The sequence below is a fragment of the Saimiri boliviensis genome, chromosome 1, assembly GCF_048565385.1.
Source record: "Saimiri boliviensis isolate mSaiBol1 chromosome 1, mSaiBol1.pri, whole genome shotgun sequence".
NCBI classification, from domain to species: Eukaryota; Metazoa; Chordata; class Mammalia; order Primates; family Cebidae; genus Saimiri; species Saimiri boliviensis.
The window spans coordinates 254,045,743-254,063,472 of NC_133449.1; the positions used below are offsets into that span (position 1 = coordinate 254,045,743).

General features: G+C 40.4%; 1 long non-coding RNA gene across 1 annotated transcript in view; it reads left to right on the forward strand.

Annotated features, from left to right (window-relative positions):
- The window catches only part of LOC141583505 (uncharacterized), a 138,009-nt gene that overhangs the window by 50,424 nt on the left and 69,855 nt on the right, over positions 1-17,730 (forward strand). Inside the window, exon 2 of the long non-coding RNA XR_012516137.1 lies at positions 6,816-6,908. This is a non-coding gene — a long non-coding RNA (uncharacterized LOC141583505). The remainder of the gene's footprint in view (positions 1-6,815; positions 6,909-17,730) is intronic.

Genomic DNA, 17,730 nt, shown 5'->3' on the forward strand with positions numbered 1-17,730 from the left:
ATTCTCAGGGCACTTACGATTTGTGTTTTGAGCCACATATTGGGTAAAGAAATATGGAAGAAGCATTTAAGCACTTTTTCTCCCTGAAGGGCAATATTGTATTTTTGTTAGCATAGTGTTTGTTTTGTTTTGCTTTAACACATGGCTTCTGTAAAAATTCAATCAGTCTTTCTCTTTGGATTTAAGTACTCAGTTCCAGGCAATGAAGACAAATGCCAAAGAATGACTTTTTAATAGTATAAATTTAGTTGCTTTTCATTATTAATCTTTTCATGGAATCATTCAACTCATTATCTTATACATATTTTCTGTAACAAGAAGGAAGGTAATGATTTTGTGAATTTATGATACAATTTATGAATACTCAGGTTCTGCTTATCACTATCACAAATGCTATTTCCTTTTCTTGTAAGCTTATTTCATTCTTATGCTCAAATGAAGGAATAAAACATTAGCTAGCAGTCAGTATTCTAATATAAGCTTGGCATACCTAATTTTGTTAAATAAGACAAAAAGAAAACTGAAAAAGGGAACAGAAGTTATTAAATTTGGTAAAGGAATGGCACCTGGTTTTCTGCTGTACTGATTTGTTTTGGACCAGAATACATTGAACAGTTGTTATTATTTCTTTCTTTCTTGCTGGGATTTGTGTCTGGTTATGTTTTGACAAATTACTTTATTATTTATTTATTTATTTAAATTTATTTATTGCATTCCTGTAGCCACCACCCTATGTCAACTTTCAGCTACATTTCAGAAATCAGCCATAGCCTACTAGCCGGCAATATGGTGAAACAGTGGTGAACTCAGGTGACTATTCATGATAACAGTAGGAATAAGCTGGTAAAACTGAGAGAGGCTGGGCTTAGCAGCTAAAACCCCTTTTGTGGTCAACTTACTGCCATTTGACTTCCATCTTGGGTTATTCTTGCTGAGTTGCCATATACCCATTCTTTTTCATGACCTGAACCAACGCCTCACATCATATTCCTTCAGTGATTCTGCCACTGAACTGAAAGCTCCTGGTTTTTAATCCTGTTTGGCATGTAGGAATAACTGTTCTTTCATCTTCAACCCTGACTTCTAACTTGGGTATATGCTTTCTGCTTATACTTCCCAGCTTCGTTCTGCTCTGCATCCAATTGAAATGACTGGCACTTTGCAACAAGGGGACTTCCGTTTTCATAACAATTAACAGTGAAAATTACAGAAGAAGATAGCTCATCTTGACGCCCTGGTATCTGTCACCAAGAATATTATTCTGTGGCTTTGACTTCTTTGTATAATATTGGTTCTCTTTCCAGAGACTCTCACCAATAATGTTTTTATAACTGCAAACTGGTCTCCATTGGAAGGGAAGGTAAATAGCATTTAAGAATGCTCTTGTATTCCATGAATTCTCAGAATGGTTTCTTGATAGATTATAAGACTCTTCCAGGTTGCATGATATTGTTTTAGTGTGCTGTGTTTTAAAGTTCTGGTATTATCCATTGTGAAGAGATAAAGTCAGCTCTTACTTCATTAATGCTATATTGGCATCCCTTCCATAACCTTGCCTTCTTTATTTTTGTGTCATCTGACATAGCTGAATGAAACATGTTATATGACTGGTGGCATCTTAATCTTTGAGTCTTCATCTATTAATAGCTCTTTCCTTCTCTGTGCTGGGTATGCTGCTGCTTTTTTTCCACTGGTGTCCTTTGATATCACATATGCCACAGGCATGTCAGCCCTTTAGGCAGAAATTGCCAGAGTCACTTTGCTTCTGACTTTATCCTGTTTCAATCTGTCCTTTGAGTCTTGACTTATCTCCCAATTTTGACTCACCTCCTATTCTTGGACTTACTTGCTAATCAGGCTTTTCCAAACTCCAGCATCCTTTATGGCTGAAATTAATTTGTCCAGCTCTTTTTAGTCTCAGTCACATAGTTGGGACTTCCTCTTGCCCTGTCCTTAGCTCCAAAGACTCTACAACTTGATGTGGTTAACTTTTGTGTCACAGAGCATCTTCATCCTCCGGTAAGAGCCCTCTGAAATACAATGTGGATTACTCTTCAGTTCCCTCTCCAAATTCATTCTTTATCCTTGTCTTCCCAGCTCTGTCCTCCAAAAGGCTGGCCTCTTTAGGGACAGTGCTACTCAAGCTTCCTTGGATTCTGGTTTCTATTTGGGTTCAGCAAAGCTAGAGATTAACAGACAAAAAGTGAGAGTAGGTGGGGTATTTATTCTCCCTATTTCTTCTCAGTTTGGGCAGTTGCCATCTTGCTTTACCTATATTCACAGCTGTTTTAGTTAGGTGGTCCTTCTCTTATGATTCTGGCTCTCGTTGGGTAACACGATCCTTATTTTGTCTGGAGTCTAGGGTAGGTAAAGGCTTTCTACTATACCTAGTCCTTGCATGTTTTACCATTCCTCATTGGTAGTCTTAATCAGGTCCATACTTTTATAAAAAGTCTTATAATTGAACTTTCTTCCCCTAGCCTTTTGATTGTACCATATGTTTTTTGCTGGATTTCAGATTAAGACATGGACATTGAGAAGAAGACAAAAAGCATTATGTAATTGAAAGCAATAGGTGTTTATGAACGGAACTGCCATTTGGGGGACAGTGATGTGAAGGTCACAGTATATGTCTCAGAGTTATGTGTACATACATCTCAGACAGATGGAAAAACTGACACTGCAAGGAGAAGACTGCTCAGGGAATATGGAAACCTAGGATTTCTCTGAGGGGACATTATAATATGAATGTTATGATGGATACATTTAGACAGTCTGTTACTCTTCTGCTTAGCTGGTACTTTACAGAACAAGCACAGTAACAGGCAATAGAGTAGGCATAGGAAAAGTTATAGCAGAAGTTGGAGCATGTATAAATGCATCTCTATCAGCCAGTCCACCCAGAGAGGACTTGAACTATTCTCCTTCTTTGGGGGTAATGAGTATCTACCATACTGGAGTCAACTTGATAATTAAATGTAAAGCTATATAACTTGGGGAATTGGCTTTCCTCTCTGCTAGGGCACAAAAAAGAGCAATAGAAAAGCTCTAACAATACCTGATATAGTCGATAGGTAAGAATGTTTTAGCTGGATAGCATGTTGCGAGAACAACAGAGCCATTTCTGGCAGTGCTATAGACTTTAGTTGTTCTGTGTTTTCTAAGCTGAGTAGGAAGAAATGGTCATAGGCATGGACCTGGTGAAGAGTAATGACAAAGGATTCTGGGATTTCCTGCAGAGCTGTGAGTCCTTAGGAGCGGGACCAGTAAGAAGCTAGATAATCCTGATGTATACTCATTTTCTAAGGAAGTTTCCTTAGTGATGTGGCAATGGTGCCATATTCAAAGTTCAATTCAACCAAATACACAGGTGACCAAAGTATTGCCTTCATTCACTGAGTTACAGCTCTCAGTGAATTATATCTTGTATTTTTAAAGCCCAGCAGATTGTAGGAAATTTGGGATAGTTGATCACTGTGTGTAGCCTCTGGTATGTTTTTGGTCAAAAACACTGAACTACATAGCCAGAATTAAGTGGAAAGTTTAGAGATTATCCAGTAAATTCTTTTGTGGCAACAGCCAAAAGGGATTATTTTGGATTCTGATTTATTTTTTAATTTTTGGCTTATTTGCCCAATTTGAATTGGCTGCCTATGGCAGACCAAAGTTAACAGAAGACTGTGGGCTTCTAGACAAGGGGTTGTCATTAGCAAAATGAAACGGAGTCATGTCCTGGGAAATCACAAAATCCCTTGTGTTTTAGCTGGGATTAAAAAGGAAAAATGAAGAACGATATATCTGTAACTTATTTTTGGCACTAAGCATTTAAATACTGAGAGAAAATCAGATGATGTTAAAAATAGGAGTTACATGTTCTAAGATTTTCGGTCATAGAGAAAAATTAATAACAATAAATATTTAACTTTTGACCTACGCCTATTGAAATAGTTGATGATATAACCCAAATTCAGCAGATTTCTGCTCTATTTTTTGGGCAGACGTGATTTCAGACAAGTCTCCAATCTTTGCCCTCTCTGTTTCTCCAGTTCTATCCTACTTAGTAAAGAACCACACAACCCACACTCATAGTGAACAAGGCTATTATTTAATGGAATCTTTCCACTGTGGAACCAACTTATTTTAATTGGCTTAAAATAATGCTAAATACTGAAAGCCAAGTACACGACCCCTGGCCCTGCTGGTGTTTTAAGATATCATACTCATCATACTTTCTGGTGAGAGTCTCAGGCCCGTCTCTGAAGAAGGGCCAAATGTAAATAAATTCATCATGTTTAGATCAGGGTTTTGCCAATGTATATTATGTCTCATATAAGCCCTTATTATATAACTTCCTTCTTTGGGTTTTACAGAGTTCTTGTTTGTTGACATTCAGGGTGTGTCCAGAAAGTGTGTTTTTGATTCATTCTACTCACCTAGGCAGAGTGCCCTGGTCATTAGGGGATCTGGTTTATACTTCATAGTTTATTTTTTGTGGCTATATATTTCTTACATTTTGTTCATGTGCCCTTGGACTTCTTAGGAAAAGCTTAACAGCTCATTTTTATAAATCAATAAATAAGTAACTAATACATCATGGATCAAAGGCCACAGCAGCAGCACTGTAGAGAGACTTATATTGTCCTAGGCACTTATGTACTTGTAATGATGATATCCTTGGACCCAAGGCCGAACACATTTTTCATTAGAACTATTAGATTCCATACAAGGTCAACAATTACAAACACTCTAGTGAAAATGATTAAAATGTAACAGGCTTCTTTTACAGGCCTCAGAGTTTAGTATTCTCATGTCTTCCTCTGTGGCCTGACTTTTTTCTATATTTCAGAATTCTCTTATTTGACTTCCAAAAGCTACCCTGTTAATAGCTCTTCAACTGAGAGGCATAATTGAAGAAGGATGAAACTTGGAGTTCCTGAATCTTTAATGAGCCTCCCAGGAGCCAGGTCTAGCTTAGAAACTCCACTCAGGAGTAAATACGCCTATCGCTCTACATGCTCGAGGACAAACTTTAGAACCTGTAGTTCAACAGGGGATTTTACCTCTTGTAAAATCCACCAAGTGTTCTTGGGGAAGAGAAGAGGGAGGCTTAGAGGGGCACTGCTTAGGAGCTGTCATCTGGAACATCCCCTTTGCATCTGTGGATGTTCATCTGCCCTGCTTAGTGCACGTGCTCTCAGCTCCTGACGTAGTGCCTGGCACACAGGAGAACTCACACATTATTTGTCAAATCCGTGAATGAATAAATGCAAATGTTGAAAGCAGGTAGAAAACCAATAATTTAGTAGGTAGTCTTAAATTTCTAACTTATACACATATCATCTATATTTCAAAGCAAAACAAAGGAACATTTGTTGAATAAAGAAAAATAAAGGCCGGGTGCAGTGGTTCACACCTCCACCCAGGCCGAAGCGGGTGGACCACCCGAGGTCAGGAGTTCAAGACTAACTAGCCTGGTCAACATGGCAAAACCCTGTCTCTACTAAAAAATACAACAATTGGCTGGGCATGGTGGCTCACGCCTGTAATCCCAGCACTTTAGGAGTCCGAGGCTGGCGTATCATGAGGTCAAGAGATTGAGATCGTGGTGAAAACCCATCTCTACTAAAAAATACAAAAACTAGCTGGGCGTGGCGGCACGCTCCTGTGGTCCCAGCTACAAGGGAGGCTGAGGCAGGAGAATTGCTTGAACCCGGGAGGCGGAGGCTGCAGTGAGCCGAGATTGCACCACTGTACTCCAGCCTGGCGCCTGGCAACAGAGCAAGACTCTGTCTCAGAAAAAAAAAAATTACAAAAATTTGCTGGGTGTGGTGTTGTGCACCTATAATCCCAGCTACTTGGGAGGCTGAGGCAGGAGAATCACTTGAACCCAGGAGGCGGAGGTTGTGGTGAGCCAAGATCATACCATTGTACTCCAGCCTGGGCAACAAGAGTGAACCTCATCCTCCCCCCACAAAGAAAAAAAAAAAAAGGAAAGTAAAGAAAATATACTGAAACCAGAAAAATGCAGGAGAGGCAAAGGGTGAAGAGAGAGAAGAAATAAGATTACAGTGCTTGATCCTGATAATGCTATTAAATGTTATGGTATATGTGCTTAATGTTTTTTTAAATTGGTTTGTTTTGACATTTTCTTCCTATGTTATGACCAGTAGAACTGGGCAGATGTAAGCAAAATTATGGTCATGGAAATTTGTTCTAAAATTATCTTTAGAAACTTCCCTTTCATAGTTTCATTTTCTGATAATAATAATATCCATGCAATAAATATAACTCACACATTTTGAAGCCTTACTCTGAAGCCATACTATAAGCCTAAAAATGATCTATATGTAATTTAACTGAACTCTCATGACAATTCTATAAAGTAGACGCCATGATTCCTCTCATTCAACACATGAGATGAGGAGGCTTAAAGGAGTTAAGTTCTTTTGGCCAAGATCACACAGCATGCATGTGGCAGATTTGAACACTCATACCCTGCTGCTGGGTGCCCAGTGTCCTTAAAGCATCCTCTTGGTGAGAGGTGCCTACAATTCAACCCCCTTATAGTGGTTCCTCTGGCTCTGAAGCTTCAGGAGTCCTCTAGCATACCTGGATGGTTTCTACCTACTGAATATTTGTGTCCCCTTTCCCCAAGTTCATATGTTGAAATTCGGACTCCCAATGTGATGGTATTTGAAGGTGAGGCCTTTGGGAGGTGATTAAGTCATGAGGGTGAAGTCCTCATGCATGGGATTAGTGACTTTGTAAAAGAAACTCTAGACAGCTCTACTCATCTCTTCTATGTCAATACACAGAGAGAAGACTGCCATTTCTGAACCAGGAAGTGGGCCCTCAACAGATGCTGAATCTGATGGCACCTTCATCTTGGAGGCTGAGCTCCCAGAACTGTAAGAAATAAACTTCTGTTATTTATAACATTTAATCTATGGTATTCTGTGATAGCAGCCTCAAAGGACAAAGATTAAGGGTTTTTCTAATCTCCTACCCTTTAAAACTCATTTGTTTTATGTAATTTAGAGCCTGCTGTAAGGAATAAATTACTGCTAATGGGTTAAAAGCTGAGAATGAGTTTACATGTAACTATTCAAAGGAAATTCATTTACTTATTGAATAGAGGCTCTCTGAAGAGTGTGCTTTGCCCAAAGGAAGGACTATACTATTAAGAAGTTCTGACAGTTGTTGTATGTCTGACGAAGGGCACTAATTTGGTCAGGCTGACTTTTCAGTGCCCTTGACCTCATGGTAAAAAAGCAGATGCCTTCTTGGCTTGTGCTCTGGGAAGATGTGACAAGGGAGAGAATGTTGGATGTTCCTTCATTATTTACAAGTAATTCTAGTCAGGCTCATTCATCTGTATGTACTCATTTTGCCTGTTAGTTACGAGGGAGAACACCTAGGAAAGTTTTGGCCTGTATTCCTTGGGGTTTCTCAGGAAAGTGGGTAGTTTGAAGGAAAAAAGACTGCTTGCTCGTTTTGATTGACATTTGTGCTAATGCAGCAAGCGAACAAGCTTCTCTGTGGGTGTGTATGTTCTGAAATGTCAGAATTCTTCCTTATAGTGTTGTCTGTTGTAGTATGTGTGTGTGGATGGAGGAAAAGAGAGAGAGAAAGCAAGAGAGAGAGAGGGAAAGGATTTTTTTAAAACCCTGAATTTATTTAATTTGCAACTGAGTTTACATCTGTGCCTTTCTATAAGGCATGCCATAAATAAAAATTTCAATCTTGAACTAATTGACTTCAACTCTAACTGTATATATTGTCCAATTGTTGTGTTGGAAAACTCAGAATAATGCACAAATGGTAGAAAGAACAGTGATCTTTGAGTCAGAGGTCTGGGTTTTTGGATTCACCCTGCCGTATCCTAGCTTTGAGCACTTAGGCAATAATATGGTGTGGCACTGTGTGGCCACCCAAATCTTATCTTGAATTGTAATCCCCAGGTGTTGAGGGAGTGACCGGGTGGGAAGCGATTGGATCATGGGGGCAGTTCCCTGCATACTGTTCTTATGATGGTGAGTGAGTTCTCAGGAGGCCTGATGGTTTTGTAAGTGTTTGGTAGTTCCTTTCTTGCTAGATCTTCTCTTGCCTGCCACCATGTAAGACATTCCTGCTTCCCCTTCCTCCATGATTGTAAGTTTCCTGAAGCCTCCCCAGCCATGCAGAACTGAGTCAATCAAACCTCTTTCATTTATAAATTCCCCAGTCTCTGGTAGTGTCTTTATAGCAGTGTGTAAATGGACTAACACAGGTAAGCTAACTCATCTCTCTGATACTCAACTAGGAAACCCACTAAGTTTAGACATCCTATAATTCTACAATTAATGGTGTAAATCTTTGCCATTTGTAATCCTTCAAGAATCTTACCAGCTCTCTTAGGTTGGGTTCCACAGTTGGAGAGTCCAAAACAAAGATTTTAAAAGGAACTAATTTTTTTAAAGGCAAGTGATTTTTAAAGGAAGGGTCACAGGAAAGTCTAGGGAATGAGTAGGAAGCAGGACAGGAAGTAGGAAGTCAAACAAAGATCCATCTCAAGGTCCTGCAGAACATTGCCTCAGCCTTATCCACAGGGGGGCTCTGGAGTAGGAGTTGTGCCACAAAGTTGTCACGACACAGTCAAGGGAGCTGGGTTTCCTACCCCTGCACTCCTTAAAGGCCATTTTGGCTCCTTTGCTCTCCCCGTCAATCACTTCAACTTTGGGTTTCTCCCAAGCATGCATGCAAATAGATGCTAGTAGCCTGAGCAGTTCTTCTCAAACGAGTAGATGCTCGTTATTGGAAGTGAAGTATACCCAAGGGAGAATGGCACACACAGATGGAGAAGGATTTGAGGAGATCTGGGTGGAGCACTATTTTACTAGATGCTGCTATACACTGTGAGAAGACTCCTGACATGACTAACTTACTGTCAACATTAAATATGCGTGGAGAGAAAGATGGTAAACAAGGCTTAGAAAGAAACCGCTTGAGGCTAAATACCATTGTCAGACAAAACCATTTCTTATCCTCAGGTCTGTTTGCTTGCAAAGTTTCAGGAGACATGAAAAAGGCACCAACAATATCTGCTGCTATGTGGAGCTCAAATTCCCTCTTAGGTCTGTATGTTTAACATTTTCACATTACTTATAGAGCAGATATAGCATTAGGGTGAAAGTTGTCTGCTCTTTCTATATGGTGTCCAGAATTTTATAAATGAGAATATAGTAAAAGGTAAATCATATGAAGGGTGAAAACAAACTAACAAAAAGGTTTTGAAGGGAATCTACAGATATCCAAATATCCTTAAAAGCAAAGACATTTATATTCAGTTTTCAGGCGATGGTCTTATCCCTCCTCAGACATACTTATTTTTTTAATGAGCTGCTTAATTTTCTTGCAAAACACCTACATGCTTAAAATGTTTTCCTTATGAATCAATTTTTTATTTGACAGAAGTGAAGATATTTGTGCCCATAAAAAATGCCATGTGTTTTTGAAGTGTTAGAAAAAGCAGCTCTTTGGCACTAAACAAAGCTGAGGCAGGAACACAGGAGAGCAGCTGCAGAATGACAGAAAAAATGTGAGATAATGAGCCATGTGAGAGAATGTATAATTTAATGTGGGGCCTTGCAGCAAAGGGAGGGAGGAGGCCCATAAATGAGAAAACAGTTAAAAATAGTGACTAAAATGACTTTAAATCCAATAAAACAGAAAATGAATCAATTAGCGCTTGAGCGTTGGAGGAGGCATGATGTGAGAGAGTCTGGAAAAGGCTGACAGATTTTTAGTCTATGAATTTAAATTCATAGGACCAACAATTTCTCTGCCTAGAGAGATTTACATGCTGTTTTTTCTTCTCATGCTAGTTTACAAAATGACTTCCTTTCTATTCCACTTTCTGAGATGTGAAGCAATCTGTTAGAAAAGCCTCAGTTTTCAGTTTTCTGAAAACATTTCCCAAGATGTATGGCAAAATGTGTTTAAGTTTTAGAAAATTCCCGTAACTCCTGCTAAACTGTGGCTCTCTCTGCATATGGATATTAGAGGTGCTATTTAGGAGTTGACTGAGTTGGCTCACTGTGGCAGGTTGATGAAATTCTGGAAAATAGCATGTGGCCCTCTCTGATGCCTTTTTCCTTCTTCCTGGCATTTAGTTATATTATCCACATCCCTGTGTATTTGATTCTCTAACAATAACATCCAGAGTCTTCCTGGTGAGTGCTTATGCCGTGGGAAGTTATGGAAAGCTTTTAAAAACTTGAAAGCTTTGAAGAACAGCTTGGCTAGCTGTCTTCCTGGAATGGTTTAACTGAGGCTTGCTTTCATGGAAGAGGCCTGGACAACTTCTAGTAACCCTTCTCATTTCTAGGAAAAGCACGTGTTCTCCAACAAATACTCGCTCACTGCTGCTGGAATACATGAAGGGATAAAACAGTATGAAAATGAATTTCAGGGGTTCTGCCCTCCAAATGAAATTTTCACTGTAGAATTTTGGGACCATAAGAAATCTTTTATTTTGAACTAAAAGTTCATTCTAACAAATACTTTTCTTACTTGTATGTTTCTACATTTTCATAACTCTAGCCCTGAGTCAATCTTATAATAGATGTGTACTTCTAATGGGTTAACTTTCCAGTTTTGCCCCCCAGTTTTCCTCCAAATGGATGATATTTATAAAAATCAACTTAGCCTTGAGGAAGCATGGAGGATAACATGTTTCTTTTTTCTTTTTCTTTTTCTTTTTTTTTTTTTTTTTGAGACAGAGTTTGCTCTTGTTGCCGGCTGGAGTGCAATGGCATGGTCTTGCTTCACCACAACTTCGGCCCCCCTGGTTCAAGTGATTCTCCTGCCTCAGCTTCCTGAGGAGCTGGAATGTATGAGCCCCCACGCTTGTGTGATTTCGTATTTTTTAGTAGAGACAGGGTTTTTCCATGTTGGTCAGGCTGGTCTCAAACTCCCAACCTCAGGTGATCTGCCCGCCTCAGCCACCCAAGGTGCTAGGATTACAGGCATCAGCCACCGTGCCCAGCCACATGTTTCTTTCTAAGAGTTTATAAATTATCCTACCTTATCTCATTTATTGCAAGAATATATTTTGTAGAGAAATATATATAAGAATTTTGTGACCAGCTTTGGTTTTCAACTCTTAGCTGTTTATACTGAAGTAGTATTTCTAAGATAAGGTTTATTAACCCACTCCCTTGGAATCACCTTGAATGCTTCTTAAAATTCTGTTTCTTGGACTTCTTAAAATTCAGATCCCTGGACTCCAAAGCAGACCAGTGAAACAGAATTGAAGGGCTTGAGCTTTAAAATCTGCAATTTTCCCAGCTCCCATGGTAATTTGTATGAATGTGGGAAGATGGGAGCTACTGGCCTGAGTGCAGTAGGCTTTGTCTTCAGTGATGTTCGGCTGCTTTTCTGTTTCTCCGTTGCCTTGTGCACCTCTGCTCGTTATTTCCATCCTTCAACATGCAATCCTATGATGAAGTTACACCAATGAATCAATGACTTGATTTGCTGCCTATCTAGATTTGTGTATTTTAAAAACCAGGACCGCTAAGGATAGCAAAGTTAGCTTAAATGATTGCCTCTGTAATGGTGGACTTTTAGCTACTTTGACAACAGAGATTTTTGGGGCCAGTGAAACTTCCCAGCAACCGTCACATCACAAGTGGAACCCACAACTGAATTTACCTACCCTCCTAGTGGCTCTTCTACAGGCAGTTTGTGTAAAGGCCCTGGAAGCAGGAACCTTGATAGGGGTGAGGAAACACTACAACCGCAAGCAAGCTTTTAACTCACTGTCTCTTTAAAAGTTTTGAATTAGGGAAAATTCTTTTCCTGCCCCAGATGAAAACTTGCCCAGTTCCATGACTTATTTGGTCCTTTAAGTGAAAAAAAAAATGCAGTCTCAATGGAGTCATTTATTTTGTCTAATTTCATGTAATAATCAAAACTTAGAAGTTGATTTAAAACTAAATATTCCTTTCTGCCCAGCTAGGCCTTGCTTTGAGCTCTCTGTAGTGACCTTTCTCTTCCTTTTTCCCATCTGGCATTCCTCTTTCTTTCCTAGCCGGATAACTATTGTTTCTTATCCTGCCAGGCTTGGGATAAGGGGATATTGGAGCAGTAAGAGGGATAGGAAGGTTCTTACCTGACTGCTACGGTTCCAAGATGGTTGGGCATTCTGAACTATGGAATGCTTCATCTAGTTCTTCAGAAACTGCCACTGGGCACCCTTGACTGCATGCGTTGTGACATGGGTGATGCATTTTTCTCAAGTTGTCTGTTCTCTCCTCAGCCCATGATTTTCTCCCCTCCCTCCTTCTTTCTCTAACTCCTCTTCCCCCCTTTCTTCCTCTCTTTCTTTTCAAAATATTTTTTCCTTGTTGTATCACTCCACCCAGACTGGCTTACCTTGAGACAATCCTCTTGAGCAGTAATTTACGTTGCTTGAAAATCAGTTTTCTCTCCTATTTGTGTCAACACACATGCCTCTTCTACCTCAACAAATTCTGGGGATGTAGTCAGGTTCCAGGACGACTGCAGCCTCTCCTTTGCTTTGGACTAGCCAGCCAGTTATTTTAGTTGCCTATTCCTGTGTAACCAACAATTCACACAGTGGCCTCAAGTAATAGTGACTTACCATGTCTTAGAGGCTTTGGGTTGGTTGGGTGGGTTTTCTGGCAGTGTTGCCTGGGCTTACTCATGAGCTCCATTCAGCTGGAGGGTTGGCTGGGCTGAACCCTCTTAGTTTACGCATCTAAATTTAGTGTTGGCCACTGACTGGGGTGCCTCTCCTTGCCCCCATCCCCACCCCACCCTGTGTTTTTCATCCTCTGACAAGTAAGACTGATTTCCTAAATGGAGGTCTTGATGCATTGCCCAAGAGCCAACAGTGGAAATTGCAAGGCTTCTTAAGGCCCATGCTTTTAAGTTGCATTACATCACTGTCAGCAAGTTTCAGGTCAAGGGCAAGCCTGAAGACCAGCCCAGATTCAAGGGCGGAGGAAGTAGACGTTATGTCTTGATGGAGAAAGTAAAAAAGTCACAATGCAAAAGAGCTTGAATACTATGATGAAAGAAATTTGTGGTCATATTTTGTAATCCACCACACCAGCCTTTTGGTTTTCCAGATGTATGTCAAACACAGTTCAATGAGTCCCTGTAACTGCAGATGACTTATATGGAGCTATCTGAGTGATTTTATGGAATAAAACCCTCACATTGGGCTTGAGGGCAGGCAAGATGAAGGGTAGAAGGGCATACGGAACTGCTCATTCCAAAGAAATCCTTTCCAAACATCCTCCTAATTTCTAATGTCTCCATCCTTTCACACCATCATTGTGGGTAAGGTGTTTAAGAGTTAGGTAATACAACTGTGGATGACTCTTTTGTAAGTTCTTTACCTCCTTTTAAATGCAATATGTATTATCTTTGGTGTATTAGCCATAAATTTATTTTAGCATTTTCTTATACTTGAAAAGGATTTCCAGTGGGAACCTCTCTAACTTCTGAGAAAACGGTAACTACTAGTGCAGCTTTGGAGTCATATGGGCCAAAGTTTGACCCTGATATTTGCTGCTTACTTCTTCCCATTGAGCCTTACAGGGTCATGTCTGCAATGGGACTAGTAAAACATACATCATACAAGGCTGTTTTGACAATCCCATTTCTCTTTTCCAGTGAATTATCTGCAATGTCTATGTGACCCAGACCCACTTCTTGCTAATTACATGTAAGATGAAGTTTGTTTGGGGTTTCCATGAAAGCTTTCTTTGTTTTCCTAGTTTTGATGCTACTGTGTAATGACACAGTATCTTGAACTCAGGCAGTCATCTCGACTAAGAGGTGACAAGCCTAGGGGCCAAAGGCCAGTTCATGGAAAAGAGTAGAAATGTGGGATTGGAAGAAGATCCTAGCTGAGCCACTGAAGGAATCTTGAAATGCCACTCCTAGAATTCTTATTATGTGAGAGAGTAAAATGTTTTTATTATTTTGTTACTGATGGTGGAGGATTTTACTTGTGGCCCAAAGCATCTTAATTGATATGGTGGCTATTGCTGTAGGTAGGGAATGAGTTAGTACTCATTTTTTTCAGAAGAATTAAAAAGAAACAAGTAAAACAAGACTGTGAGAGTTAAATAAATTAACTGAGGCATGTTATTAATCAGTAGAAGATAGGTGCCTGATCTCTAACTTCCAAAAAACATTTCTTTTTTTTTTTTATTGAGACGGAGTTTCGCTCTTGTTACCCAGGCTGGAGTGCAATGGCATGATCTTGGCTCACCACAACCTCCGCTTCCTGGGTTCGGGCAATTCTCCTGCCTCAGCCTCCTGAGTAGCTGGGATTACAGGCACACACCACCACGCCCAGCTAATTTTTTGTATTCTTAGTAGAGACGGGGTTTCACCATGTTGACCAGGATGGTCTTGATCTCTTGACCTTGTGATCCACCCGCCTCAGCCTCCCAAAGTGCTGGGATTACAGGCTTGAGCCACTGCGCCCGGCCCAAAAAACATTTCTAATCAGCTTTTATTGAGCACCTACTAAATGAAGTCCCTAGAAAGTATCTTCCTACATGCCCTATATTCTTGAGGTCTGTCCCTTTCTATTTTTCCTTTTTCTGGCAATTTGTCTGCATAACATTTTGTAGCCTGGAAATAAATATTTGTGTCACATAAATATAAGTATAGTTTTCATTCCCATCAGGTTGAATGCAGTGTGTGAGCATAGGTCACTGTAACCTTGAACTCCTGGGCTCAAGCAATCCTCCCACCTCAGCTTCCCTAGTAGTGTGACTACAGGGGCTTGCCACGACACATACTGAATTATTATTATTATTTTGTAGAGATGGGTTCTTGCTGTCTTGCTATGTTGCTAGTGCTGGTCTTGAAATTCTGGTTTCAAATCATCCTCCTACCTCAGCCTCACAAAGTGTTGGGATTACATGATGAGTCACTGTGCCTGGCCAGGTAGTTTTTACTTAACTAAAAATTGAGATGTTCTGAGAAAGTGATCTTGGAAAAGTTGCTTATACTATCTGTGCCTCGGTTTTCTCAGATTATTATAAAATAGGGATAATAAAAGCACCTACCTTATTTCTTGTTATGAGGGTCAAATAAGGTATGGGCATTTAGAACAGTGGATGATATATGGCAAGTTCTCAATGAACTTACGCAAACATTGTTATGGGGAGAAATGAAATAGGCCATCACGTTCAGATCAACCAAGGAAAATTTAACTGTTTCAATTTCAATATGATGGTTTTTAGCTGCTGTTTTTATGTTGGAATTAATATTTTAAAATTATTTGTCCTCTTTCCTTATTTAGAATGATTTTACAGCAAGATATTATTTTTATTATCTATCCTGGAAAGAGAAACTTATGGTGTCAAGAGATAGAAAGAATATCGTTTGGAAAATAATAATTCAAATGTTACCTACTTGTCCTAGTACATAATGAGTACGGGATAGAGGCATATAGAAACTGAATTTGTCTACTCATTTCCAGGGCATATTTAAATATGGGAGTCAAATTTCTGGTAGATGAACTAGAGGAGTTCATCTACCAGAAATTGAGATCCAAGACTCTTCACTTTAATGTGGGTTGGCCTCTCCCAAGGAGCAGTGAAAAATTCTACCTAGTTATAAGTATGGCAAGGTTGAATATCCACCCTAGTTTGACTGGCATCTATGGATGTGTGCTCTCAAGTGAGAGTCAGAGATATGGAAACAAACCTTGGTGTAGCACAGTTAGTGTATTAGTCAGGATTCTCTAGAGGGACAGAATTAATAGGATAGATGTATATATAAGGAGGAGTTTATCAAGGAGCGTTGACTCACATGATCACAAGGTGAGGTCCCACAGTAGTCTATCTGCAAGGTGAGGAGCAAAGAAGCCAGTCTGGGTCCCAAAGCTAAAGAACTTGGAGTCTGATGTTCGAGGGCAGGAAGCAGCCAGCACTGGAGAAAGATGTGAGCTGGAAGGCTAAGCCAGTCTAGTCTTTTCATGCTTTTCTGCTTGCTTTTATTCTGGCCACACTGGCAGCTGATTAGATGATGCCCACCCAGATTGAGGGTGGACCTACCCTTCCCATCCACTGACTCAAATATAAATCTCTTTTGGTGACACCCTCACAGACATACCCAGAACAATGCTTTGCATCGTTCAATTCAATCAAGTTGCCACTCAGTATTAACCATCACACTTAGTAAATGTTATTTTCACTTTTTTCTGTGACTGAAAGCTGGCTGAGGGATGAGTAGGGTACCTTAAGACCAGGACTGGGTAGAATCCCTTCCTGAAGCAGTGAGACACTAGAGCAATCTGCCCAAGTAATAACCTGTGAGAAAGGCCAATGGCCAAATGCCAGGAAAGAATTGCTGATCTGTGTCTCTGTTCACCTAATTGTGGAAGGCCTGGATTGAGAACTCTGGACAGGACAGACACAGTGTGATGGTTTACAGTGATTTCTGCCAATCCATCCTGAAATGTCCTCATTTGGCATTCTCCATAGTAAGTTATAGATTTGAAGCTTGCTCCAGAGGCCTGCAGCACTGGACAAACTGGGGCTTGGTCTATCTGAAAGTATCTGGAGGCTCCATTCAAACTGTATTGTCTGCTGAGATGAACAGTGGAAACCCCAGGAAGTCCTAGACAGATGACCACAGGAAGACAGGTCTCAGAACAGATCCTCAGAGACATGTAGAATCAAGAACACTGATAGCATACTTGAGTGACTTGGTGGGGGTGGGGACAGGATCCAGGAAGAAAGCTGACACACCTGAAAATCCTAAGGAGCTGCAATGAGATGAATTTAGTGAGTGCAGGGAGGAAGAGTTTCTTTTGTGGTCCAGGAGACGGGGCTGTGAAAGTATTGCATCTCCAGAAATTTGAAAATATTCCTGTCAGGACCTGATGTTTGGTTGAGGTGGCCAAATCACAGATACTAGTTAAATGGCCACCAGATGCTTCTCCTCTGTTTTAGCTCATAAACCCGCTCTCTTCTGGGTCCTTCAGCTTAGTGTCCCAGCGTGTCTGATGCCTCAGCCCCAGACCTGTACTCTATTAGCTGGCTGCTGGCTTGTCTCTACTTTCCCGGTGTGATTCTCAGTTGAGGTGCAGACCTTATGTTATGGCTTCCAATGCCAGAAGCCCCTTGATGAGTTACCCCTTCAGGCACTTTCTCGGACAATAGCCATTGCCTGGTCTTCCATACTTTCCTCATCTCTGGACTATAATATCAGGAGACAGCCTGACACGTGGGAAAACAAGGTGGCCTAGTGAAAATAACATAGGCATTGCATCCACAGACGGTTCCTTCTGTCAATTACTATGTGATTTGGGACAAGTCTCTTTCCTTCACTGGGCCAACTTCCCATGGCTGTCAAGTGAAGTTATGCTGACCTAGAGCATTAGACCATTTCCCCACTGTTGATAAAGACATACTCAAGACTGGGAAGAAAAATTTAATTGGACTTATGTTTTCACATGGCTGGGGTGGCCTCAGAGTCATGGTAGGAGGCAAAAGGCAATTCTTACATGGAGGTGACAGGAGAAAATGAGGAAGGTGCAAAAGCAGAAACTCCTGATAAAACCACCAGATCTCATAAGACTTATTCACTATCATGAGAGCAGTATGGAGGAAGTGCCCCCATGATTCCAATTATCTCCCACTGGGTCGCTCCCATAACACATGGGAATTATGAGAGTACAATTGAAGATGA